This window comes from Galleria mellonella, unplaced genomic scaffold (assembly GCF_026898425.1).
Source record: "Galleria mellonella isolate WM207_F2 unplaced genomic scaffold, CSIRO_AGI_GalMel_v1 utg270, whole genome shotgun sequence".
Taxonomy (NCBI): Eukaryota; Metazoa; Arthropoda; class Insecta; order Lepidoptera; family Pyralidae; genus Galleria; species Galleria mellonella.
In genome coordinates this window covers 1606251-1633694 of record NW_026442062.1, presented here as the reverse complement: position 1 = coordinate 1633694, position 27444 = coordinate 1606251, and the positions used below count along the sequence as shown (strand labels likewise).

At 32.8% G+C, this 27444-nt stretch overlaps 1 protein-coding gene across 1 annotated transcript in view; it reads left to right on the top strand.

The window, feature by feature from the left end:
* Positions 1-23425: 23425 nt before the first annotated feature.
* LOC113509144 (elongation of very long chain fatty acids protein 4-like) overlaps positions 23426-27444 on the top strand; it is a 31999-nt gene continuing 27980 nt past the window's right edge. The window contains exon 1 of the mRNA XM_026892447.3: positions 23426-23576. The gene's annotated coding sequence lies outside the window, so the exon portion shown is untranslated. The remainder of the gene's footprint in view (positions 23577-27444) is intronic.

The window sequence follows — 27444 nt, the reverse complement described above, 5'->3', positions numbered from 1 at the left end:
GTATATACTATATTATACACGAAATTGAGAGTAATATAAAACACTGTGTACTAAGTTAGGATATAAATTACTAGTGTGCTAAATTTCATTCAAATTTGTTTAGTAGTTTTCGCGTGAAAGAGTAACAAACATGCATCTATTTTTGTATCAGTCCATCGTTATTAATTTTGTCATATATATATATAACTATCAACTGTCCATATTTATCTGTCCGTACGTACGTAACTGTACCTACCCGTGTGAAGCCAGGGCGGATTGCTAGTTAAAGATAAAATGGTCAAGATGTAAACGAAATCTAGGTAGGACGATAAAATCCCATTTGTTACTAATAGCAACCACTCCAGGACGTAGAGAAAAATTATTTCTATTATTCGAGGAAGAAAAATCCTTGGAAAGAGGGTTTTGGATAGTTTTAGAAATTTAGACGGGCTATGAATAGTTTAACAAGTACACGTGTCTGAATATTTTTTTTTTTTCTATTTTTTATATCACTAAGGTAAAAAAGCATACAGCCTGTCTAGTATACTCGTAGTAAACGGTCATTATAAACTATAAAATAAGGGTTAGTTTTATATAATAATATTTATATATTGTTATTATAATATGTTTTTATGTGCAATATAGAATGGCAAATAAGCTGACAGGCTTACTTGATGGAAAGTAGTAACCGTCGCCTATAGACATAAGCAGTACCATGGACGTAACAGAGTATACTGTTTCGCCCATGATACCCCACATGCGTTGCCATTCCTGAGGACTCAGATGTTATTCCTCTGTACCCTGTAATTCATGTAATTCACTGTTCAAACTCGAAACACAGCCATGCAAACAACTGCTTCACGGTAGAAACACGAATGGGAGGTGCCCAAGCAGACGATTTTTGTACAAAGTCTCCTTCTGCTATTTATACATTAGCTCAAAAACGGATATATTAAATATCGATTATCCAACACGTAATATCGTAAAGAAAAATCTGATCAGAATAAATGTAAATATCTGACTAGTATGGATGATATCGATATAGGCGTTATAATAGAGATAACTCCAGTATCCAAAGGAATCTAAGATATTGAAGCGGTACCGATATCAACCATGTCTATAGGTGTCTGCAACAGCAGGGTAATCACGTGCGCTGTTTAGTTTTAGTGCAATGAAGTCATTCTTACTACTTGCCACTCGATTATTATTCTATTTCTTATTGACAAGTTACAGATGGTATCTCACTTGGTTACAGACATAAGATAAACGGCGCATAATCGTATCTGAATACCAATGTGAATGTGAATGTGAAAAAGACTCCATTTTCCGCGCTTAGCTTCTCATTTGGGCCGTTGTGCGTATGAGTCGTGGCTAGTGCAGCCAACCTAGCTCCGCCCAGAAGCGGAGAAGCTTCCTGGGTTCTTCACAGGCCTCACGGAGCGACCTCACCGTTCCGAGGATTTCTAAACGTTGATGGGCCACAGCCTCACATTTATCTGAATACCATTATAATAAATACTAAGAGGAAAGGGATTGTTAGTAATGGGGACTGAGAATTTCATTGCTAGCGATATACCCGGCCAGGTCGACCTCGTCGCAGTTCTCCTTGGAAACTATCATGGTTAATTCCTGATGAATTCATCATGATTGGCTTACTGGCCTGTTTTCATTCTCATCGATCATCCTTCACTGGTGCCCCGCCAGGGTATCCCGTTAGCGCAGGCGGGGCAGTCAATTCATTTTCACCCATTAAAAAATAAACTAACTAGCCTTTTACCCACTATTTCATACTCGTGAATTTTAGAAATAGGAAAACCAAAAAATAAGCCAGTTCTAGATGGCGTATCAAGATAAAATATACATCAATTTTTAAGTTAGACATTCTGGAATACAATTATGTAACCGCATCCAATTTGTTGCAGTAGTTTTTGCGTAATCTCAGAACAAAGATACAGACAAATAAAAATTATAAAAAATAATGAATTAGAATTTCGAATATATTTATTTGTTGGAATAAGGTACATTTTTATACGTGTAAATTAATTCAATTTTACTCTGCTACACTGTAGGCGTGCCAGTATTAAAAATTATTACACCAAAAAAAAAATTATCATAATAACACATACATAGTGTAATAATATTTTGTCCCTTTTTGTACATTTATATACTATTTAGTCATGTCAATTCATTATTTTGGTATATCATTGATTTCGTATCTATTGCTCTTATTTAGACCTACCATATATATATTTTTTAAATATCTTCCAGGTACAGATATCGTCTGGTAACAATTTTATATGAATAAGTTTTATTCTTAAATTTTTATTTACATTTTTATATTTATATTTATTTTACTCTGTATAATCAAATACAAAATATAAATATATTATAATAAAACTTCTATGGGACCAATTTGAAAATATATCCATTTGGAAAACATGGAATTTTGTAAATTGATTTATTAATTACGGAATTAAGAGGTAACAAATATAAAAAAAATACAACTAAATTTACAACTTGTAATATTGAATGCACGCAATTTTTTGTTGCTTTACGCCCTATGACATTTATCAAAAAAGCAAATTTTTTAGATTTGGTCATGCTTAAAATATATAAGTACAACTTGTATTTTCATTAAATCATACAATTGCTATTAAGGGATAAACAAATAACTAAGGAATAGATGGAATAACACCTGAGTCTTCAGGAATGGCAACGCATCGGGGGTATCATGGGCGAAACAGTATACTCTGTTATGCTCATGTCTATAGACGACGGTTACCACTTTTCATCAGGTGGGCCGTCAGCTTGTTTGCCATTCTAAGTTGTATATATAAAAAAAAAGATGGGTATAGGCAATCCTCTTAAAACATCACCAATACCCAACTGCGGTTGTCAAACGTGGTAACTACTGGCAAGGTCTATGTTCGGCAGTGGACAGTTAACAGCTGTTATAATTATGATACAATTTCCACTTTTTTTTTAATACTCAATTCTTGCAGACCATATGAAAAGATAACTTCACTTATTAAAAGGTAGCTCGAAAATATAATTGCGTAAGTACACATTATGCTTTCGGATTGAATAGTTCTGTTCCAACTTTGTTAGTGGCATATATGCATTCATTTGGAAGTTCTGCTACAAATCTAATTATATGCAAGTTAACAAAACCAAATTGGCATTTGAATTGTCACCTAAAATGTAGATAATTACTGTTTACTACTAAAAAAATGTCGACGCAAGGTCGATACGACTTGGCTATTTTGTAATGCTAAAGAATATTTCAAATTTCACCTTGAGTTCGGATCGTATTGAAGATAATTTGTATCTTTAGGTACATAGATAGATACATGAAATGTTTTCATTCGCCAAATTTCATAATGTCCACTTAATAAATTATCTATATTCCAATTGAGATTTGATAAGTGTTGAGAAATCGGGGAGTTTAGACAAGTGATTCGAATCAGATTTACGCACAGCGTTTATTGATATGTATTGAATGAAATACTTTATAGCTACTGTAGATTCAACTTTTAGTTGGCCACTGTTGATTATCCCTACATTATAGATATTTATTTATTTTTTATTTTTTATACAACTTAGAATAGCAAACAAGCTGACGGCCCACCTGATGGAAAGTGGTAACCGTCGCCTATAGACATGAGCAGTACCATGGACATAACAGAATATACTGTTTCACCCATGATACTTCTCATGATACCATAAAAAAAAATTATTTGTTACAAGTTACAATAACAGTTTGCAAACAAAAATGAGCATGCCATTAAAAAGAAAACGATACAAAAATTTATCAATACGCAGTTTGCCAACCTTACATTGTAAACATAATTTAACAGTAAGTTAGAAGTAAACGTTACAACGCTTTTATAGATTGTATGATGTTGTACATTACATTAAAGATTACAGTTATGATCCAAGCTTATTCCATTTCAAAACTATACAACAGAATATCAGTGCTTTGCTCTTTTGAGGGCGAAACAATAAACTGAGTTGTGGCCACTTTGTATTGCTATGGCACACTCACAAACGAAAATTGTATTTAGCTTTATGTATTCTTTTTTTTATGATTTATGTTATCTCGCTTTTATTTGTATATGTATGTTGTAATTTGTGTGCTGTAAGTAAAAAATCCAAATAAATTATCTATTCTAGTAAATTATATATCTATCTACAACGACTTCTGTCGAGATGACATTTTAGTATAAAATAAATTAAAATATACTCCCTTTGTATTTGTATGGTAGGATTTATGACGAACAAAATGTTAAGTAGGGCCCGATTACTGTGTGAACGAATTCAAGTCCGAAAATTCGGAATTTCATTTCATGGTAGATTCCCAGGAAACAGCGGCCGTGGTCACGAGTAAACAGTCTATTCGTGTGCACCAAATCGTGATGAATCAACATAATTTACTTGATAATGGCATTAATTCCTTTTTCTTATAAAGCACACATTAATGTTTTTTTTTTGAACAAAATTTTTATTGTACCTGCTTGGTTATTCCGACGTTTCGACGTGGATTGCACCACATCGTCGTCAGCCCTGTTTGGAATAAATATAAATAAATATTCTCACATATATATGTATTTTTTTTTCAAATTTGCAAAAATATTTGGTTACTAAAACAAACCTAATCCAGCTGTACAGATTTTAATGAAATTTTATAACAATAAATGAATGTTGTTGATGTATAGCTGAAAATATAATATAATAATAATATTTATTTAATTAGAGTAGATAATGCCCATTTTGTTAGTTATATATATATATATATATATATATATATATATATATATATATATATAATAATTTTTTAATTGTTTATATATTAGCTTTTACCCGATTCCCTTTTGTGACCAGAATATGTCGACTGACCGTCCTAAATAGAAGCTTCTTTTCCATTCAATACAGTAAGTATATGTATACCAAATTTCATAACGATTTATTGAGCCGTTAAGACGCTATAAAGTAACAAACAAACACACATTTATAATATTAATAAGGAAGTAAGAGTTTCAAGCAACTCCCAAAGGAAGCTCATTCTCAATTCGTCTTGAAATTCAATTTTTTAAAGATTATAAATATATATTTTTTTATACAACTTAGAATGGCAAACAATCTGACGGCCCACCTGATGGAAAGTGGTAACCGTCGCCTATAGATATGAGCAGTACTATGGACATAACAGAGTATACTGTTTCGCCCATGATATCCCCCATGCGTAGCCATTTCTGAGGACTCAGGTGTTATTCCTCCATACCCAGTAAATTAACGCCATATCCTACCCTTCAAACCAAAACACAGCCATGCAAACACAACAGCTTCACGGTTGAAACACGAATGGGACAGAGGTACCCAAGCAATCGACTTTTATACAAAGTCTCCCTCTGGTTATGTTAAATTTTCATTGTGGAGCAAACACTGTATGTTGCGAAGCAAATCCACTTACAGAAAAATGATTCTAAATATAAGATTATACCTAATTATTTTCTATGAAAAACCATGTCGTCTGTCATTGGAATCTATTTAATATTAAGTTACTTTTTGTTGAGTAAAATATACTTATTAATAATTATTAATTGATGACTTAATAGCATGAAGACAGTTGTCCCCATCCTCTTAAGCCATCATCATTTATCATCTCGGCCATTATTTATTCACTGCCAAACATAGGCTTCCCCAATAGACTGTCATAAGGAACGCTTCCGTTTCTTATGGTAGTTTACCATTGGGGGGATTGTACTAGTAGTTGCCACGCTTGGCAGACAGATTGGCAACCGTAGTTTGGCTTTTGGAAATGTCTTAAGAGGGACGCTGCTACCTATCCCTCGACCATTCAATTCCATTAGACACCAACGGGAAAAAAAATGTGGCCTATACTTTGCAGAGACCGCACGGCAATCTTTTAGGTATGTATTAATAAATACTAGCTGTTTCTTGCTGTTTTGCTCGTATAAAGTAGTACATAAAGTATCCTATATGTTGTAAGTTAGAATAAAGTTAAATACCGCCACAAACTAAAGTTATATCCCAATCATCTGGACGAGTGGCGGTCCTCCACCGTGCGTTTTTCAAGGCACTTTCTTCCAAACACAACCATTCTTTGGAATCAACTTCCATCAGCAGTATTTCCGAACCGATACGATACATAATATACATAACCTTCAAGAAAAGAGTATATTCCTTTTTAAAAAGCCGGCAGCACATCTGCAATGCCGCTGGTGTTGTGGGTGATCATGGGCGGCGGTAATCACTTACCATCAGGTGAGCCGCATGCTCGTTTTGTGTTGTAAAAAAAAATCTATATTTTTACCAAATTTAATTCATATCCATTCACCAGTTTGTGGTCGATTAAGTAACCGATAATCACGCAATCTTACAAACCATCACATTTATAAGTAGTGGGGGGAAAGGGATTGTTAGTAATGGAGTTCCCATTGCTAGCAGACCCTGTCAGGTCGACCTCCACGCGGTTCCCCCGCGAAACCATTGTGACTAATACTTGTTGCATTCGTCACGATAGGCTAACAGATTTACTTCCATGCTTATTTGTTGTTCCTTACTGATGCCCCGCTAGTATATATCGATAGCACAGGTGGGGTTACCATTGTATTATTATCCATTAAAAAAAAAATAGTAGAAATGTATAAATTGTGATAAATGTTAAAATCTATTTGTATGATCGTCATTTCGTTGATGTATTGATAAGATATGGATATTTATTTAGAATGATAACACTTCAAATGAACCAGATTCAAAGATTATATCAAAACAGGTAAATAACAAATATAAACAGTAAACATTATTATTTTTTTATACCACTCAGAATGGCAAACAAGCTGTCGGCCCATCTGTTGGAAAGTGGTAACCGTCACCTATTGACGTGAGCAGTACCATAGACATAGTACCCAGAGTTTACTGTTTCGCCCATGATACACCCAATGCGTTGTCATTCCTGAGGACTCAGGTGTTATTCCTCTGTACCCTGTAAATACACTGCCATATCCCATCCTTCAATACCGAAACACAGCCATGCAAACACAATTGCTTGACGGTAGAAACACAGGACAGAGGTGTTCAAGCAAACGTCTTTTGTAAAAAGTCTTCTGGTAAAAAACCCTGGTATATTACGTATTTACTTACTTGTTTCAACCGTAAAGCAGTTGTGTTTGCATGGTTGTGTTTCGGTTTGAAGGATGGGGTATGACGTGAATTTACAGGGTACAGAGGAATAACACCTGACTCCTCAGGAATGGCAACGCAGGGGGGGTATCATGGGCGAAACAGTATACTCTGTTATGCTCATGGTACTGTTCATGTCTGTAAGCGACGATTACAACTTTCCATCAAGTGGACCGTCAGCTTGTTTGCTATTCTAAGTTGTATTAGAAAAATATTTAACGATACCTATATATGTATATGTAGGTATGTTTAATCGGAAATTTTATGAGCTCACTGTTTGTTTTCCCTGTTCGCATAATATAAGAAATTATGGAAATTATGCTATAATATATTTATTTTATCAAAGAATTACAATTCATTTACATAAGAAAATACAAAGTTTTTCAAATTTGAATATATTACAAGTGGTAGAATAAAGGTTAAAATATATAAAATGCAAACAAGTTAAACTGCTATTATAAATGTGAGTGTGTTTGTTTGTTACTTCTTATCGTCTAAACAGCTTAACCAATCGTCATGAAATTTGGTAAACAAGGACTATTTAGGATGAAGAAGGACATATTCTCCTTTTCATAAACGTTAGTACTCAGCATACTAATGAGAAGGATAAAAAGTTACTAAAATAATTTCTGGTCATGCCAACAAAATCACAGGAAAAACAGAATTAATTGTCTATAGTAGGAGTGGCCGACATGACTAGACCCATGATCTACTGTTTACTGACGAAACCCTGTGCGATCTACCAATTACATACAGTGCTGAATTCCGCATAAATAAATCTGGAATTCATCAGGAGCGGATAAATACATTGTGGTACATGAAACTTTTTACAAAAAGTAGTTGAGATTTTTTTTTAATAAAAATAAAAATGTTTTTTGGGATCCTTAGCTTTATTTACAGCGTAAAGTACAGTGTGTGTGTGTGTGTGCGTGTGCGTGTGTACTTGTGTGTGTATGTGCATATTTAAATTTAACCATTAAACCTTGATCAATGACTCGACATCATCATATTCAAGTGTCATTAACCAATTAATCAATTTCTATAATATTATTATTTCTATAATAAATAAATTAATTGATACAAAACGATATAGACCATAGGTAAATATTGGTTTATTTTAACTAAAAATAAAGTTACATTGGTATTTATAGTTTGGTATTGATATTTATTAATAGTTAGTTAATATCACAATCTTAAGTCAATGATAGAAAAATAAACCAGAATATGTAAAGAGTTTCGTTTACCACATACATCACGATGTATTAACCAACCTGCTTTTTCATTCTCGCTTATCATCTCTCACTGGTGCCTCGCCAACGTATACTGTTAGCGCAGGCAATGTTACTATTCCATTATCATCCATTATGAAAAGCCAGAATGCCATTTTTCGTGGCGAACAGTACATTGCTCTATGCTATCCAACATACCTTTTTTTTTTCTTATTTTTTTTTATTTTGTTCAAATCATCATGTTTTTTCTTTGTACCACTGAGATGATAAGCGGTTACCGTAGCCTATGAACACCTACAATATCAGGGATATTTTTTTAATAGAAGGTTTATGGAATGGTAACCCTACCTGCGCTAACGGTATACGCTGGTGGATCACCAGTGAAGGATGATAGGCGACGATGAAAGCAGGTCAGTTAGCCCATCGTGATGAATTGCACTAGAATTAATCACGATGGTTTCTAGGGAGAATCACGTGGAGGTCGACCTGATAGAGTATATTATTAGCAGTGGGGCAGTTAGACCTCATTACTAACAGTCCCTTACCCCCACCAGGGGTATTACGCGAGCGTTGCCGACCCTGAAGAAACCTCTTCACATCCCTTTTGAAGAACCCCATGTTGTTCTTGGGAAATCCTCGCTTTCGAATGAAAATCATAATGTTCGTACAATAAAATTAAATATACTATAAATGTAGATGTTTTACAGTTTTCAACCATTGAAGTAAAACGCCTGTAGTAAAAGTAATAGCAAATATGTTTATTTGCGATTCTAATTCTTAACTGATTTAAGACGTAATATATTGGTCTGTAGAATAGTTTTACCAAAATTTTATAAAATAAAAACAACGATTAACTGACCATACTATATGTCAGTTTGCTGATGTCCAATTATAGTTAAAAAAATTAATCAATTAATTCGATGATTTCATTTACAGAATATTAAAGTGAATTTTTTTTAACCAAACTTGATAATTTTACATTATAATGAGTTATATAAATAACACTATAGTAATTACAATAATAAAAAGTATTTAGTGTCATTAAAGTAATTCACAATAATTTAACATTTATTTTACAAAAAATTGCAACCAATAAATCATGACAATTATTAATTACATTTGTAATATTTAATTAATATTCTCATAATTATGAGAATGAGAATATTAATCCTAATATTCTCATGTATATGAAACTATACATTTTATATTACGAATACTTTTAATTATAAGGAATGAAATGAAACTATTTGACTCCAAAAGTACTCATACTCAACAAAGATTCTAAAAGTACATAATAATATGGTTACATTATAAAATATTGCCGTAATTAAATTTAAAAATACGTATTTCTTTTGATTGAATTGCATTTAATTTAATGAAAAAATTGACAGGTTTGTGTATATCATATAACATTAGAAATAATCACCCAATTAAATATTTAATAATATAGCAAGTTATCATACGAGTATGAAAATATACCCATTTGCTTATTTCAAATAGTCCAAAAACGAAAAAGGGCATAACTTAACGTTTACATTTTCTCATTGGATGCACAAAAATATATTCTGTAACGGTGCTAATGCAATTTTATTACTTTGCAGCATTCCACTCAAGATGTCAGTGTCATAAAAATTGTTCAGTAATGCAGGCATGTTACTTGCTCAAAGTAACATGAACTGAAGATGAAACTGTGTAATATACCGTACTAGAACGCTGCAAAGGAACTTTTATAGTATAAATTTGTCTATCCGTCCATCTTGTTATCTATCTTGTCAGCCTTTCCCAAAGTGGGCGATAATGCCCCCTTGTGGGCGCTGCAGGCCTAAAGGGAGGCGGTAAGAGACCCAGAAAAAAAATGGGGGCGTTGTGTAGAGGCTCGTTTAGAATTAATGTTTAATCTCTGATAATATAGCTTACAATAATTTATTCATTTAATTTAAAGTAATAGTAGTTTTTAAATAGGTGAAAATATGGGGGCGCTAAAAAATAATTTATTTTCAAAGTGGGCAGTAGACAAAATAAGTTTGGGAACCCCTGTGTTATACTATATCTCAGAAATTACCAAGTCTATTGCTTCAAAACTGGAAATAGCCATAGATATTGTTAAGCCACACAATATTGCAATGTAAGAACAAGAAATATAATTACACTGCCTTTTTTTTGTTTTCTTTGCTAAAGTATCCTAAAAAGTTATATAAATTTTCAAAACGAACTTACGGTCCAAAGGTCCTACGGTTCCGTATGAAAGGCTTCATTAGCATATTTTAAAACTGGTTTTGATTTATTTACGCTGAGTAGCTTTTGTTCTGACTTTTCAGCCGTCAGTTTGTTTTCCATTCTAAGTTGTAAAAAAAAAAAATCCTAATCGCCTCTAACGCTCAGGAAAGAAGGTAGTGGCCTATTCAATGCCGGGACCACACGTAAGGTATGGTATTTTTATAGATACATAAAAATTCGAGTATAAATACCGTATCGGAACGTTTTAGTGTTAAGTGAAAGTAACCTCGATAAATTTTACTCTTCGCTTGTTACATTGTTCGGTTAGCAAAAATAATGAATAAAACAATAAAGAAATGCGAAGAATTCATGAAGACATTAGAGATTTTGTTCAAGTCTCAATCGAATTTGTTATAATATTAATAATGCCCCGCCAAGCGTGGCACGTATTGCTAAAAGCTCCCAATAGTGGAAGGCCTGTGTTCAGCATTGGATAGTTAACAGTAAGTATGATGATGATGATAAAAAAAAATACCAGATGGAGACTGCAATTAATTTTTTTTTTTATACAACTTAGAATGGCAAACAAGCTGACGGCCCACCTGATGGAAAGTGGTAACCGTCGCCTATAGACATGAACAGTACCATGGACATAACAGAGTATACTGTTCCACCCATGATACCCCCCATGCGTTGCCATTCCTGAGGACTCAGGTGTTATTCCTCTGTACCCAGTAAATTCACGCTATATCCCCACCCTTCAAACCGAAACACAGCCATGCAAACACACCTGCTTCACGGTTGAAACACGAATGGGACAGAGGTATCCAAGCAATCGACTTTTTTACAAAGTCTCCCTCTGTATACAAAGGTATATAAATGTACGTGACATTTTTCCCCAATATTTATTATGTTAATTATTTTTTAATTGGAAGTGTTTTTATATTCATTACATATATTTTTCATGCAACTTTGGACAGCAAATAAACTGACGACTAGGCATGGGTAAAATAGATACTGATCCAACATCTACATATATTATATATACATATATACAACATATATATATATATATATATATATGTTAGGTTCGTTTAGACATTATTACATTACAGACATTATTTATATAGATGGCGTAAAAAAAACGTTGTCACCCATTTCGATATCGGCCGTATCGATAGAATTGGAATAATTATTTTCGAATACGTTAAAAGTCTGTTATCCATTATTATTTTTTGGTTAACAGACTTTTAACATATTTGTTATTGGATCAAACAATGTAATAAATTCCAAATCGGTTTATCGGACAGATTTATGAGGTAGGAAACGTAAAAACTAGCTAATGCCCACGACTTTGTCCACGTGGTATTCGTTATTTCTGTTTAGTAGTTATCGATGTATGTACACACCTAATTATTATATCTGGGAATACTGGACCAAAATTAACAAATGATATGCCATTCTCACTCTTTGCCTTAGGTCAAAATTACTTTACTTAAATAGGTCGGGTACTACGTTGTATAAGTTACAAATTTTTTTTAACTATTCCACGAGAACTCTTTAAATTTAAGTATCTAAAATAATGAACGGGGATGTAAGGTACCACCATGTAAAGTTTCATTTAAATTGGTCCAATAGTTTCGGAGATTACAAGAAACAAAAAAAAAAAAAAAAACTGCATTTGTTCTATTTCATTTCTAACATCCCCCGGACTCGGTTTTTAAGCGTTTCTTTTTCTATGTACAGACATTCGCCTCTACAATTTTATTATATGTATAGACAACCGAATTGAGAACTGCTTCTTTTTTTGGAGTCGGTTAAAATGAAGATATCTTATTTAAATTTATATATTGTAATGTATGTATACAATAAAAAGAAACATTTTATTCGAAACTAATATCTACTCCTTTTTAATATCGAATATATATCTCTAAAGTCTAAAATCTCAAAATATTGTTTTAGAAATTGTTACAATAGAGAAAGTATTTTTTGATGAACATCAAACAAGTTTGATGATAAAAAGTCTGCAAGAAATTATATAAATATTCGCATAAATTTTTATATAACTATCGAGTTATATTACATTCATAAGAATTCATAAGTTGCTGTTGTCAACAGGAATTTAATAGAAAAAAGTATTGGCGAGCGTCAAGTGCTTGTTAGAAAAGCATTTATAGCATTCCGTAGACCTTAAAAAGTGTTCGTTTCGTCGTAAAATAAAATAAAGTTTTTTTTTTATACAACTTAGAATGGCAAACAAGCTGACGGCCCACCTGATGGAAAGTGGTAACCGTCGCCTATAGACATGAGCAGTACTATGGACATAACAGAGTATACTGTTTCGCCCATGATACCCCCCATGCGTTGCCATTCCTGAGGACTCGGGTGTTATTCCTTTGTACCCAGTAAATTCACACCATATCCCACCCTTCAAACCGAAACACAGCCATGCAAACACAACTGCTTCACGGTTGAAACACGAATGGGACAGAGGTACCCAAGCAATCGACTTTTGTACAAAGTCTCCCTTGTTAGAGATGCATTTATAGCATTCCGTAGATCTTTTAAAGTGTTCGTTGCGTCGTAAAATGAAATAAAGTAATTAAGTTCACGGTCATAATTTCGAATGGGGCAGTCAGCCTCAATTGTCGCGTACTGCGCGGTTTCAGAGATGTTTCCTCCCACGAACGTTCAGGTTGTGGAATGAGCTCCCTGCCGAGGTTTTCCCAAAAGACTACAGCATGTGGTTCTTCAAAAGGGGGGTAAAGAGGTTTCTTCAGGGTCGGCAACGCACGCATAATACCTCTGGTATTGCAGGTGTTCATAGGCTACGGTATCTACTTACCATCAGGTGGGACGTAAGCTTGTTTGCCACTTCAGTGGTATAAAAAAAAGTCAGAAGAATTTGTCAATTCACAAGGAATTATAACTATAGTAACTATAAACAATTAGGATAACAACATGGATTTTTTTAAAGCATGATAATGGGATAGTAACCCCGCCTGCGCTATCGGCATACGCTGTTGTAGCACCAGTGAGGGATGATAGGTGGGAATGAAAAAGTAGGTCAGTTAGCCAATTGTGACTAACTGACCTACCTGACAGTTAGCCAGAGGCAAACTTTGTACAAAAGTCGATTGCTTGGGTACCTCTGTCCCATTCGTGTTTCTACCGTGAAGCAGTTGTGTTTGCATGACTGTGTTTCGGTTTGAAGGATGGGATATGGCGTGAATTTACAGGGTACAGAGGAATAACACCTGAGTCCTCGGGAATGGCAACGCATGGGGGGTATCATGGGCGAAACAGTATACTCTGTTATGTCCATGGTACTGCTCATATCTATAGGCAACGGTTTCCACTTTCCATCAGGTGGGCCGTTAGCTTGTTTGCCGTTCTAAGTTGTATAAAAAAAAAGAATACATAAAGAATCCAGCACGATGGTTTCCAGGAGGAACCACGTGGAGGTCGACCTGGCATTACATTGCTAATAATCCCTTCTTCCCAACATAATGGATTGTTAGTAATAGGTCTTTGTGGCTCCGTTCTTACAATATCTTATTAAATGGACTTACACTTGGCTCTCTATAAATCATCGAGATTAATTCCTAGTAGAGGTTAAAGTCCAGCAGTGAATTTATAGTAATATTTCAACTGACTTGGTATCATCCTCTGATCACATTTTAATACTACTCATATTAAGAATATAAAAAAAAGAAAGAAAGAAAGAAAAAAATAACCATCTATATCTACAGTTATGATTGATACCCATTGAGAATAACCAATGGTTATACTATTAAAAATTAAGCGTTATGTAATCAGAAATAGGAAGTTGGTCTTACTACTAACTAACCTACACATTAAATAGTTAAACTACATCCGACACTTTTGGTGAGGATGAAATCCTTGTCGATAGTAAATGGTGCGACGATAGAAGAATGTTATGGGCATCATTTCGAATAATTCCTCAGAACAGAATCCGTTATACAAGCAGTAGAATACGTAAACGGAGTCAAAATATCACCTTAAATTTAAAGGTTCAATATTGTCTGGGAGCTTGGGATTGACGAAAATTCTCATAGCCAGTCTTTGAACTAAGTTAAGAGGACTAAGCTGGCATCCAGCTGCACCGACTCACAGCTCAGAGCAGTAATCCTTAAGAGGCCGGAGTTTTGACTAGTAACAATAATATACTTTTGGGTTGAAGTACGGTTTTGTTTTATTGAGCACCCCGAACTTTTGGGATGCCAGCTTGACCCTATCTTCAAGATGACCCCGGAACTCGATGGATTACGTTACATATATTGATAATTTAATTACATGACCAATATAAATTCGATCTCAGTGATTTAGTAATTTATTCTATTATAATATAATTATGTGTTATATACATGTATTTACGGTATCAAGGCTTTTTGTCTAAGCCGAGACTTTCAGATCATCATCAGAGATTAAGTATGCACTGTAAAGGAGTTTATTATGTAAAAATAATTCTTACTTATATTATTAGTGTGATAGTATTTTTTTTATATATATAACTTAGAATGACAAATAAGCTAACGGCCCACCCGATGGAAAGTGGTAACCGTCGCCTATAGACATGAGCAGTAGCATGGATATAACAGAGTATACTGTTTCGCCCATGATGCCTCCCATGCATTGCCATTCCTGAGGACTCAGGTATTATTTCTCTGTACCCTGTAAATTCACGCCATATCCTACCCTTCAAACCGAGACATAGCCATACAAAATACAACTGCTTTACGGTTGAAACACGAATAAGCCGGAGGTACCTAAGCAAACGACTTTTGTACAAGGTTTCCCTTTGTTTATTACTTTTTGGCGATGTAATGGTGACTCTTATAAAAATATAACACAATATCAATGGTGTATATATAATAATTGATATGGAGAAGGACGTAGGCTCGTATTTTTCATTTCAGTTAACAATAAAAAACACCACAAACAGCCCTGCAATAATCGAGATTTAAAAAAAATCACAGTCAGTGTCACTCGGGTCTATGCATAAACTCTAATGATCTTTATCTTTATTGTATTCAAAATAATGTCAAGAACAATTAATTTTAAACGTAATATACAAAGGCGAGCGTATATTGTAATAAGAGATTTCTTCGTGCAAACCTTTTCAAGTGAATTAATGATATCCTATTTATCAAAATCTGTTCAGCCAGTTAGAAGTTATGGTGGATGTGATTTGTGGTTAGGATTATGGTGGATCCTGAAAACAATATATTCTTTTTGAGCAGTTGTATTTCATATATATATTCTTTATTGCACTAAAACAGCATACAGTAACAAATTCATTAGGTAAATCCCAATTATGCGGGTGAAGTTGCCGGAAAGACTAGTAAATATTTGATGGATTCTGTGGACCGATGTCGCGGTATTACACCTAAATATTTAGCAAACCGGTTTTAATGTCGCAACTCCGAATGGAAAGCAAGTTGCATTCATTGGCCTTTCACTGCGTTTACTACGAGCGGAACCGCTCGGTGACCATTCAAACATCAAGAGTGGACAAACGATTTTAAATTATAAGACGAAATTAGTGGAGTTCAAACTGCAATGTGGATTTCATCGCGTGTCGTGTTTTAGAGTTTACCTGCTGTTATGTCATCTAATTTTATAAGAAAAAATGGTAAAAAAATCTGTAGGTATAATATATAATATTATGTAAACGGCCGGTTGATCTTTATTTTTTTTATATATATGTTGTCTCCTAATTCTGGTACAATTGATCTGATTAATTAATAATATTTATTAGTTATTATGTAAAAAAAAAAAAGAAAAAAAATCTATGGATATGAAATTCGTAGATTACTTTGTTAAAAAAATTATTCCTAAACTAACAGCATTAATACGTAATCTTTTACATTAAAAAGGAATTATCAGAATTGGGATTTAAAAGTTTAACTTACGAAATTAACGTGATACTTACACACGATTGTTATGTTTTTTTTTTTGTTTCAATATATATTAAGAAGGGGAACCCTAAAACTTACAAGTAACCTTGGATATTTTTTAACCAACTCCAAACAATGAGAAGGAAATTCACAACTTAAAAGCGCAGGTAAATTTATCGTCATCGCGGAAATCAAATATTGACATAAGCAAAAATACATAAAAAAAACTTATAAAGTCAACGGAAATATGTATTTGTAATAACATTGTGGTATTCAACGACAACGAGAGGTGTTGTTTGTTTGTTTTCACTACGTGACCCTTAACCTTGTTATCTAGGGTTGTCAAAATATAAATATTTTTTTATTAAAAAACTCTACAAAATTACAGGATCTCCCAGAGAGAAGCGAATACCGATTTTCATGATTTTATTTTATTTTATTTTATTAGCATGCAAATACATTCAAAAACTATGGATTTTTAGTACCATTTAAACGTCTTGTGCTTATGTGTCATTCTTTACATGTCGTTCTCAAATAGTAAGTACATTACATTTATATTCTGCTATTTTAGCAAGGTTAGACAGAAAATACGCTTTTAGTTTAAACTTTATGTTTCTAACAATAATATTTTAATTAGATAGTATATATGTGTCGTAAAATGCCGTTGGGATTTTTACTTCTTTCAGATGTTTATTTATGTATGTGTATATACAAGTGGTATTTTTTTTTTATAAAGGTGACAAATAATCATACATCCACTCTGATGGTAAACTGTAATTGTAGCCTATGGACACTTGCAACCTAAAGCCTAAACCTAAGCACTTGAAACTAGAGAAACCTTAATATAACATTAAAGAATCTCATTCTGTAGTCTATTGGGAAAAACTCGGTAAGGAGTTTATTTATAATACAGCCTGAGCGTTTGCGGGAGGAAATTCCTCTGAAATGCACTGTATGTGACCATTTAAACTTAAGCATGTGATGATTTCCTGTTGATGACGAGCGGTGTGATGATAAAGATGGCTATGTAAGTCAACATTTCTATGAATTAAAAAGTTTATTTTCAAATGTTACTAATATACGTCAACTAAAACTGACAACCCTAAAAGAAATATTGTTTACTAAGCTTATAATATTGTTTCTTATACTCTCATAATCAAAAATCCGAAAGTTGCTAACCAAATTGTGTTAAAATAATTTTTAATACTTTGTTGTCGAGTTTGATAGACATTTTGTAACGAAATTTTTTTTTTTCCTTTTAATTCTAAAGATTTTTTAAATGACCTTAGAAAGTTCATGATTCAATTCATATAAACATGACTTAAATATTTTTTTTATACAACTTAGAATGGTAAACAAGCTGACGGCCCACCTGATGGAAAGACATGAGCAGTACCATGGTCATAACAGAGTATACTGTTTCGTCCATGATACCCCCATGCGTTGCCATTTCTGAGGACTCAGGTGTTATTCCTCTGTACTCTGTAAATTCACGCCATATCCCACCCTTCAAACCGAAATACAGTCATGCAAACATAATTGCTTCGCAGTAGGAACACGAATGAGACAGAGGTGCCCAAGCAAACGACTTTAATTGTTAAGATATAAATCCATGACTATCAGACAAATTTAGAAAGGTTTATATCATTTTGGTAGAGAAAATAAAGTTCAAGAGCTAGTCCATGTCCCGAGGACTAATATAATAAATAAATGACCATGAAATTAGCAGTTGAGGCATAATTTTAATTAACTTTGTATATACATTTATACATACATATACATTTAACTTTGTACATACATAACACACATAACAAATTTGTCATTCTGATAGATATTAAAGAAAGTGTAAAATTTATTCAAATTAAAAAGATTTATTTAAAAAAAATAATAATCATCATCACCAGCATCGTTTATGATGATGTGAATAAATAACTTTTAATATGCACATTCTTTGATATCATTCAAGAAAGTTTAAAATTTATTTAAATAAAAAAGAAATATTTATTTAATAAAAATTATACAATAGTACATTTCCTGTTTGCCATTCTAAGTTGCATACAAAAATTATTACACTGACGAAACGCACTGGCTTCACGCAGTTTTTTAAATAAAATATAACTCATGTTACTCATTGATAATACAGCTTTCTATAGGTGAAAGAATTTTTAAAAATCGTATAATTTCATTTTATAATATTAGTTTAGATAAATAACAAATAAAAATTTAATTTACAGTTAATAGAATCTTAAGAATACCTATTTTAAATTTCATTTTAGTTTAACTTTAAGAAAAAAATATAAAATTAATATGTTTTTAAAAAGCCGGTATCACATCGGTCATTCCTCCGAGGTACTCATCGTTAGGCGAGCTGAATGCTTGGTTGCCGCAAAACTATATAAAAAAAGATTAATATATATGTATGTATATATATTTTTTTTACAACACAGGGGGCAAACGAGCATGCGGCTCACCTGATGGTAAGTAACTACCTCCGCCCATGATCACCCATAACACCATAGGCATCGCATTTTTTCTCCTCATCTGAAAGAATTTACTTTTAGATAGATTCCATAGAAATTTTTCAAAATCGGTTCAATAGATTAGTTATTAAATTAAATTAACTGCTTTTAGTACGATTAAAATAGTTTATTCCTTTCTGTTTTTGTTGCAAAATATTTTAATTATTTACTAATTTCTACCCGCGACTTCATCCGCGTGACCGGAATAAAAAGTAGCCTATGTCTTTCTCCATTCCATATTGATGGTGTATATTAAATTTTATAACGATTGGTTGAACAGTTAAGGCGTTAAGATCTAACAAATAAACAAATTAACTTTCATATTTATAATATTACTATCTGACACGGCAAATATTGTTTTGTCTTCTAAATCCCATCTATTGTCTCTATAGGTCATTTTTCAAGTTAAAGTCTACGCTGGTTATCGGATTAGAAATATTTTGGTTTGCTATGAGCCTAGTGTTAACCGTTCGCAATTTGGCACCGAGCAGCGATCTAATAATTCGTCTGAAAATGCCTCGTTTATAGGTGAAACACGTGTGGCAAAACGTACGTGAACATAATGGCAGTCGGAGGTTGATAGCTCATATGGAAGGCTGTGGAACTCCTGGTAGCAATTGTGAAAGTCAATTTTCTAGTGTTGCCAATCACATACATACTAATGGTAATTAAACAAAATACCATTCTTATCAAATAACCCCTTGCTTAAGATAATATCTAGTTCAGTAAAATAAAAATTATTTATTTATAAATTATTTTAATTATTTATGGCAACAAACAGTCATTTATAAACTAGCTTGTCTCTCAATCATCATCATCGTTGTTCTAATCTTACCTCAGGTGAAATAGGGGTAATTATTAATGGATGAATAGTAATCTTCCAGCCCTATTCAATATACTCTATTAGATCGACTCCTACGCAGTTCCTTCTGGAAACAATTTTGGGTAACTCTTGTGAAATTCATAGCCCCCAAGGGTATCATGGGCGAAACAGTATATTCTGTTATGTTCATGGTACTGCACAAGTCAGAAAATGGAACAATGGAAGAAAAATACATATATATATATGTATTTTTCTTCCATTCTTCTTTATTCGCAGATATATATTCCGCATTCATTCCCATTCTGCCATATCAAATTTCACACAATCCATTTATATCGATTATATCTCTCACTTCTCACTCATATTTATATATATTTTTAAATACTTCTTCTGAATTTTCTAATTTTCCTTTTATAAGCTACTTAAAATGTTATTAGTGGCCAAAAGCTAAGTTACTTTGTAATATAATAGGCATATTTTTCTCAATTTACTCTTACTTAAAATAAGCTCTGCTGAAAACGAGAAGATCATTAAAAAGTCTAGCAAAGAAGAATTAGTATTAGATTTCATTTTTTACTAGTAGCGTTAATACATTATCATGGATTCAAATCAGGATATTTTTTTTAATAATTAACTGGTTTTATTACGATTAAAATACTTTATTCCTTTCTGTTTTTGTTGCAAGATAATTTTTTTATTTACTAATTTTTATTATTTATTTTTTTAATTTTTTTAATATTAATATTTATTTTGTTTAAAAAAATATAGAATATTTATCAATGGTACAATGAAACTTGAAATTAAAAATAACCTCTCTTTGGAATCAACTTCCAGCAGGAGTATTTTCAAACCGATACGACATCATAACCTTCAAGAAAAGAGCATATTCATTTTTTAAAGACATGGGCAGCGGTAGTCACTTACCATCAGGTGAACCGCATACTCACTGTGTTGTAAAAAATAAAATAAAAATAATGCATCAAAAACATATTCAGAATTGTATCTCGTAGGTCACCGCAATCGCTGTTGTTTTGATTATGTTTTTAGAGGGACGCTACTCATCCCTCGACCATCAATCGCCTCTTTCAACACCCATGGCATATAAAATGGTGGCCTTTTTTATGTCTGAACGACGCATTTTTTATAATTATGTCATATTTTATAATTATATTATATTCGAAATATACAGAAAAATAATTAGCGCGAAATAAATTCAAACGATAAAAATTTGCAATGCATATTATATGTTACGTAGTCGAGGGGGTCAAAGACCTCTATCATAATGTAACTACATCATTCACTATCACTCTATCATAACTAGTTTTCAGTTATCTCCACCGCATCTATGTTATGCAATAACTTTTTAACCGACTTCAAAAACAAGGATATTCTTAATTTGATTTGATTTTTTAATAATTGTTACCTCATAACTCCGTCAGTTATAAATCGATTTGAAATATTTTTTTTTTTTATCTGATACTATATACTTACAGATTGGTCCCATGGAAATGTTATCAAAGTCGGTTTAGTAGTTTAGTTTTGTATACTGTGATTATATACACTTCTTGTGTTGCCAATTCTGAGAACGAAGTATTTACGTCTCCGTGCTTTAGTTAGTTAGTTCCTCGTTTACTCTTTTTAGGATATCCTCGTTCGTTAGTTAGCTAACGAACGAGGATATCCTAAAAAGAGTAAACGAGAAGAGAACATTGATTGAAATAATAAAGAATAAAAGAGGCAAAATGCTGGGCCACCTTATACGACATGACGATTTTTTTAAAAGCATAATAGAAGGGAAGATAGAGGGCAAAAGAGGAAGAGGAAGACCGAGGATTAACTACATGGGACAGATAAAGGAAACACTAGGCGTCATGTCGTATAGGGAGATATAGGATATAGCCTGCGATAGAGCTAGCTGGAGGAAGTTGTATGAATTAGTTGCATCGACAAGAGGAAGCTCTTAAATGAAAAGAAGAAGCTTTAGTTAGTTACCAAAAATTAAAAAAATACAAACGAATTGGGAACTTTCCTCCTTTTTAATAAAATAATATAAACTATTGCTGGAGCAATGCTGTAGTTATATTAGTTTTTCTGACTTCGTAAAAAATTGTTCAAGTAATCAACCATACCAAGAACAAACAATCCTTGTAATGAGCGCTTTGATAAATTACGATTCGTAATTGGTGAAGTTTTTAAGAAAAATTACACTCCCAATTGATAATATTTTTAGGCTTTTTGAAAGAAATTTTAATAGACAAATTATTTTTTATAATTATTTAAATTACAATAATTATTTACTTCATTATAATTTGTATTATTTATTTTAAATCGATGTATGATTACCGTTAACTAATTGTACAATATGTTTATTAACACATGCATTTTTTATTAGATATACTTATTGCGCCAAAACAGCTTTTTTCTTCTCTAGCTAAATAAAAAAAAAATGAATTTGTTTATTATATATTCTTTTTTTGCACTTGAACAAAAGATACAGTAAATTCAATCGTATTATATTCAACGGAAATGACAGTTATTATTTTTTTTATTGGATGAAAATGGAATGATAACCCCGTCTGCGCTAACGGGATACGCTGGCGGAGCACCAGTGAGGGGTGATCGATGAGGATGACAACAGGCCAGTTAGCCCATCATGATGAATTCATCAAGATTTAATCATAATAGTTTCCAGGGGAAACCGCGAGGAGGTCGAGCTGGTTGGGTATATTGCTAGCTATAAGATTCTTAGTCTCCATTACTAACAATCCGGTTCCCCCCAATGACAGTTATTGGCATAGGGAAAATTGTACAGTTTTTTTTTTTGTATGGAACAAAATCTCAAATATAATATAGTTTTGCAGAAAGAAACCGTGCGGTTTGTATGAAAAGTATGGATAACTTAGGATACTGTTTCCAAAAAAAAAGCGTATATATATATATATATATATATATATATATATATATATATATATATATATATATTAAACAACTTAGAACTGCAAACAAGCTGACGGCCCACCTGATGAAAAGTGGTAACCGTCGCCTATAGACATGACCAGTACCATGCTATGTTTTGACTATGTCAACAACAACAGGACCGTGTTTCTTTAGATAAATTTATTAATTCTTATATCATCATATCTACCTTTACTGTCCACTGCTGAACATAAGCCTCCCCTTGGGGGGGGCTTCCAGTAATTGCCACGCTTGGCAGGTGGATTGGCAACCGCAATTAGGTTTTACGAGATGTTTTAAGAGAGACATTGCTGCTCAACCCAAACCCTCCCTTAGTCGCCTCTTACGATACTCACGGAAAAGGAAGGGTGGCCTATTCTACGCCGGGACCACACGGCCATATTTCTATTTCGTATATACTGTCACTAAGTTTCAGTTCGCACGTACAATCTTTTCTAAACTTTTGTATATACATAATATAACTTTCCTTTACGATCTAAAAACGTCAAGTTATATATACGCGTATATATTTTTTTTATATTAATCTATTACGTTACTTCCGTGGTTCGGAAGCTGCTGTGACAGTTGTACCCTTAGTCGATCTGTGGTGCGGCCGCGGCGTCTGCGCAGTCGGCTGCGGGAAATCGCGATACACGCACACGATCTGCGCATGCGAATATTTCGTGCTATTGTGAATTTGGGATTTTTTTCTTCTCTAGTAATATATTTGGTGAGTTATATTTTTATTAGAACTAATAGATACACAGATTTTTAAACATTTATCAATATGATTTGATCTTTATACGAATTTTATTGTTATTTAAATTTGTTTTTAAGCGTTTTTAACCGACTTGAAAAAGGAGGTTTGCAATTCGGTTGTATTTTTGTTTATTAGTTATGTTTGTAACCTAATAACTTAGTCTGTTCTAAACCGATTTAAAAATTCTTTTTTTATCTGAAAGGATATATATACAGATTGTCCCCATAGACATTTTATTAAAATTGATTCAGGTTTAATTTTTAGTTCAAAATAATTGGTTTTATCACCAGTGAAGTTAATTGAATATGGTTTGTCGATCCTGAATACGAATTAATCGTAAATATCATATTTATAAATTAGATTAATTTATATATATATTTATTTGTAATTATTAAATATTAACAAAAATATTATTAACAGTTACTGCAATGTTAATTTAAATTTGTTAACAATTTGTTTCCTTTTTTAACCTAATTATTAATATTTATTTAATTATTCTATCAAATGTTCCACTTCACATTCTGATATCGGTTAAGTACGTATTATAGTTAATTCACAAAATATTAAATAAAATTAATTTGTAACCGACTTTAAAAAAGGAGCTATTCAGTTCAGTCGTATATTTTTTTATGTTTATTATCTCATAACCCCGTCAGCTCTTAAATGATTTACAAAATTCTTTTTTTAATTTGAAAGAACATACTTACAGATTGTTCATGTGGGAATATTATAATATTATTATACATTCTACAGTTTTCTTTCAGCTTCTCAAAGGTTGACTGTAAGAGATACCTTTATGGGATAAGTCCGCCATTGTATATTAAATCATTTACCAGTGTTTAATCTGAGTTATGTACAATAAAGATTTCACAATACAATATAATAAAATCTTTAGATTAAAATGACTCTTTTTGTCACAATTAATGTCGGATTTTTGTGGTACACAATCTTAAGTGTAGTTATATTTTTAGGGTATGTTTGTTACTTATTTACGCGCGATTTTATTTCCGTGACAAGTACATTTTCAATTGAATTTCTACGAAGAAAATGCCAATTACAATTCGTAATACTTGTTTATTTCTGAATACAGAAATAGATGAATTAAAAGTACTTGTTTTAATGCAAACCATTAATTATAATAATTCTAAGGATTACCTTACTAATCATCATCATATCAGCTTTTAACTGTCCACTGCTGAACATAAGGGAGACTGTACAAAAGTTGATTGCTTGGGTGCCTCTGTCCCATTCGTGTTTCAACCGTAAAGCAGTTGTGTTTGCATGGCTGTGTTTCGGTTTGAAGGGTGGGATATGGCATAAATTTACTGGGTACGGACGAATAACACCTGAGTCCTCTGGAATGGCAACGCATGGGGGGTATCATGGGCGAAACAGTATACTCTGTTATGCCCATGCTACTGCTCATGTCTATAGGCGACGGTTACCACTTTCCATCAGGTGGGCCGTCAGCTTGTTTGCCATTCTAAGTTATATAAAAAAAAATTTGTGGGGTTTTGCCAGTGGCAAATATAATATAAAAATAACATACGGCACGTCTGATGGTAAACAGAATTACCATAACATATGGACCACTCTAACACCAGGGATGTCCACGCGTGTTGCCGCCTTCAAAAAATCGTAATACGTCCATTTTGAAGAACCCCCTGCTGTAATCTACATTACGTAGAAACAAAAAAAAAACCTAATTTTCATATTACTAGTTCTTTGAGGTATTATAATTATTTCACTAAACGCATCCAGTCGTATCTCTTTTTCGGGGGATTATTTCATTCATCGATTCCTATAATGGGATTTATTCCCAAAAGCTTTCGGAATTTAGATGACGTTATTTGTTCGATCTGGTATTTCATATGTGAAATGATGAAAACATTTTGTTAGGAACGTTTTCAATTCAAATGTTGAAAGCATATCTTGTTCTAATATAGAACATTGATTTGAGCTTTAGAAATTATGAAATATGTGTTTATAACCTATTTTTATTTGCGAAGGAGTACCTTCACAATTTTAATATAAATATTATAATATAAATAATATAAAGAGAAAATATATTATTAATTAGTTTATAATAATAATGCCAATCCAATTGCCAAACGTGGTAACTACTAACAAAACTCTCCTTATGGTGAAGGTTTATGTCCAGCAGTGGACAGTTAACGGCTGAAATAATAATAATAAAAATATAAAATCAAAATATACTTTTTTTTTATACAACTTAAAATGGCAAACAAGCTGACGGCCCACCTAAAGGAAAGTGGTAAAGTAGTAGCTGTACCATGGACATAACTGTTTCGCCCATGCGTTGTCATTCCTGAGGACTCAGGTGTTATTCCTCTATACCCTGTAAATTCACGCCATATCCCACCCTTCAAACCGAAACACAGCCATGCAAACACAACTGCTTCACGGTTGAAACACGAATGGGACAAAGGTACTCTTACGGTATACCATAGCACTATAGTGCTTAGCTCCCATAATTGCTTATTATAACACCTTGAGAATAATAAGGACTGCTGATATGTTTTATTTATTACCAGTTACCACACGGAAATACAGTTCTAAAGTTATTATATCGTCGAAATGATTTCTTGTTTGTAGTTATATAGGTATTTGTTCAGAAAGTCACGTACAGAAAGTTACAAGCAACAATATAACGCTGACTGTCAATAAATATAATGGATAGTAACGTGCGAAGATTTATTGCGTGCGACGGAAGTAGGACTTCACGTGGATCTGTGTCATACATGAGTCATATTAAGAATTACAATACAAATGCAGAAGTGTGTGCTCTTGTTTATTGCTCATATGACACGCCGGTTTCTCTCCCAAGGTGTTTAATCCATCGGTAAGAGTCGACACTTTGTTAATAAATGATATATCTGTAACTACGTGGCCACAATAATTTTCAATATTTTCCACCGAGAGGAAAGGGATTGTTAGTAATAGGGGCTAATGGCCCTATTGCTAGCAAGCCCGGTCAGGTCGACCTCCACGTGGTTTCCCCTGGAAACCATTGTGACTAATACTTGTTGCATTTGACACGATGGGCTAACAGATCTGAGGGACTACCATGAAATGTTTTCCGAAATTTTGGAGCCAAACGAAACACAAATTTGATGTTAAAATTACATAATATATGACGTTTGGAAATATTGAAAATGTTAAAATATTGTTCCTTTGGACTTTTATGATAGGATGTATGACGAACGAAATGTTAAACTCCATTTATTGGTCCGATTTTGGTATAAACAAAAACACGAAATAGAGTCCGAAATTTCGGAATTTCATTTCATGGTAGACTCGCTGCTTTCATGCTCATTTATCATATGTCACTGGTGCCCTACCAGTGTATACCGATAGCGAAGGCAAAGTTACCATTTTATTATCATCCATTAAAAGAAAACCCAATAGTTGACTGATAGATAATGCTATATAGCATCAAGTCCGCCTTTAGTACCAAACATTTTTGTTTGTTGGTCAAAAAAAAATAAAAAAAAATTAACTCAATAAATAGTCGATTCCACAAGACAGTCTGTTGATATTCAATAGTTGTACAAAACAACAATCAATTGTTTCAATATATTGACTTAATACTAATTAAATTTAGAGTGTTTTTATGGTTCAACAAACTTAGTTTTACTATTTTATTAAGTTCCATTGAAACAGATCTTAGTAACCACTAATAACTAACGAAGTTTTCTCTATTGACTATTACGCACAGAGCAAACTATCAGGTATAGTTTGCCTGAGAAATGATATAAAACATCCTATTAATATTATACCAGAGGGAGACTTTGTACAAAAGTCGATTGCTTGGTCG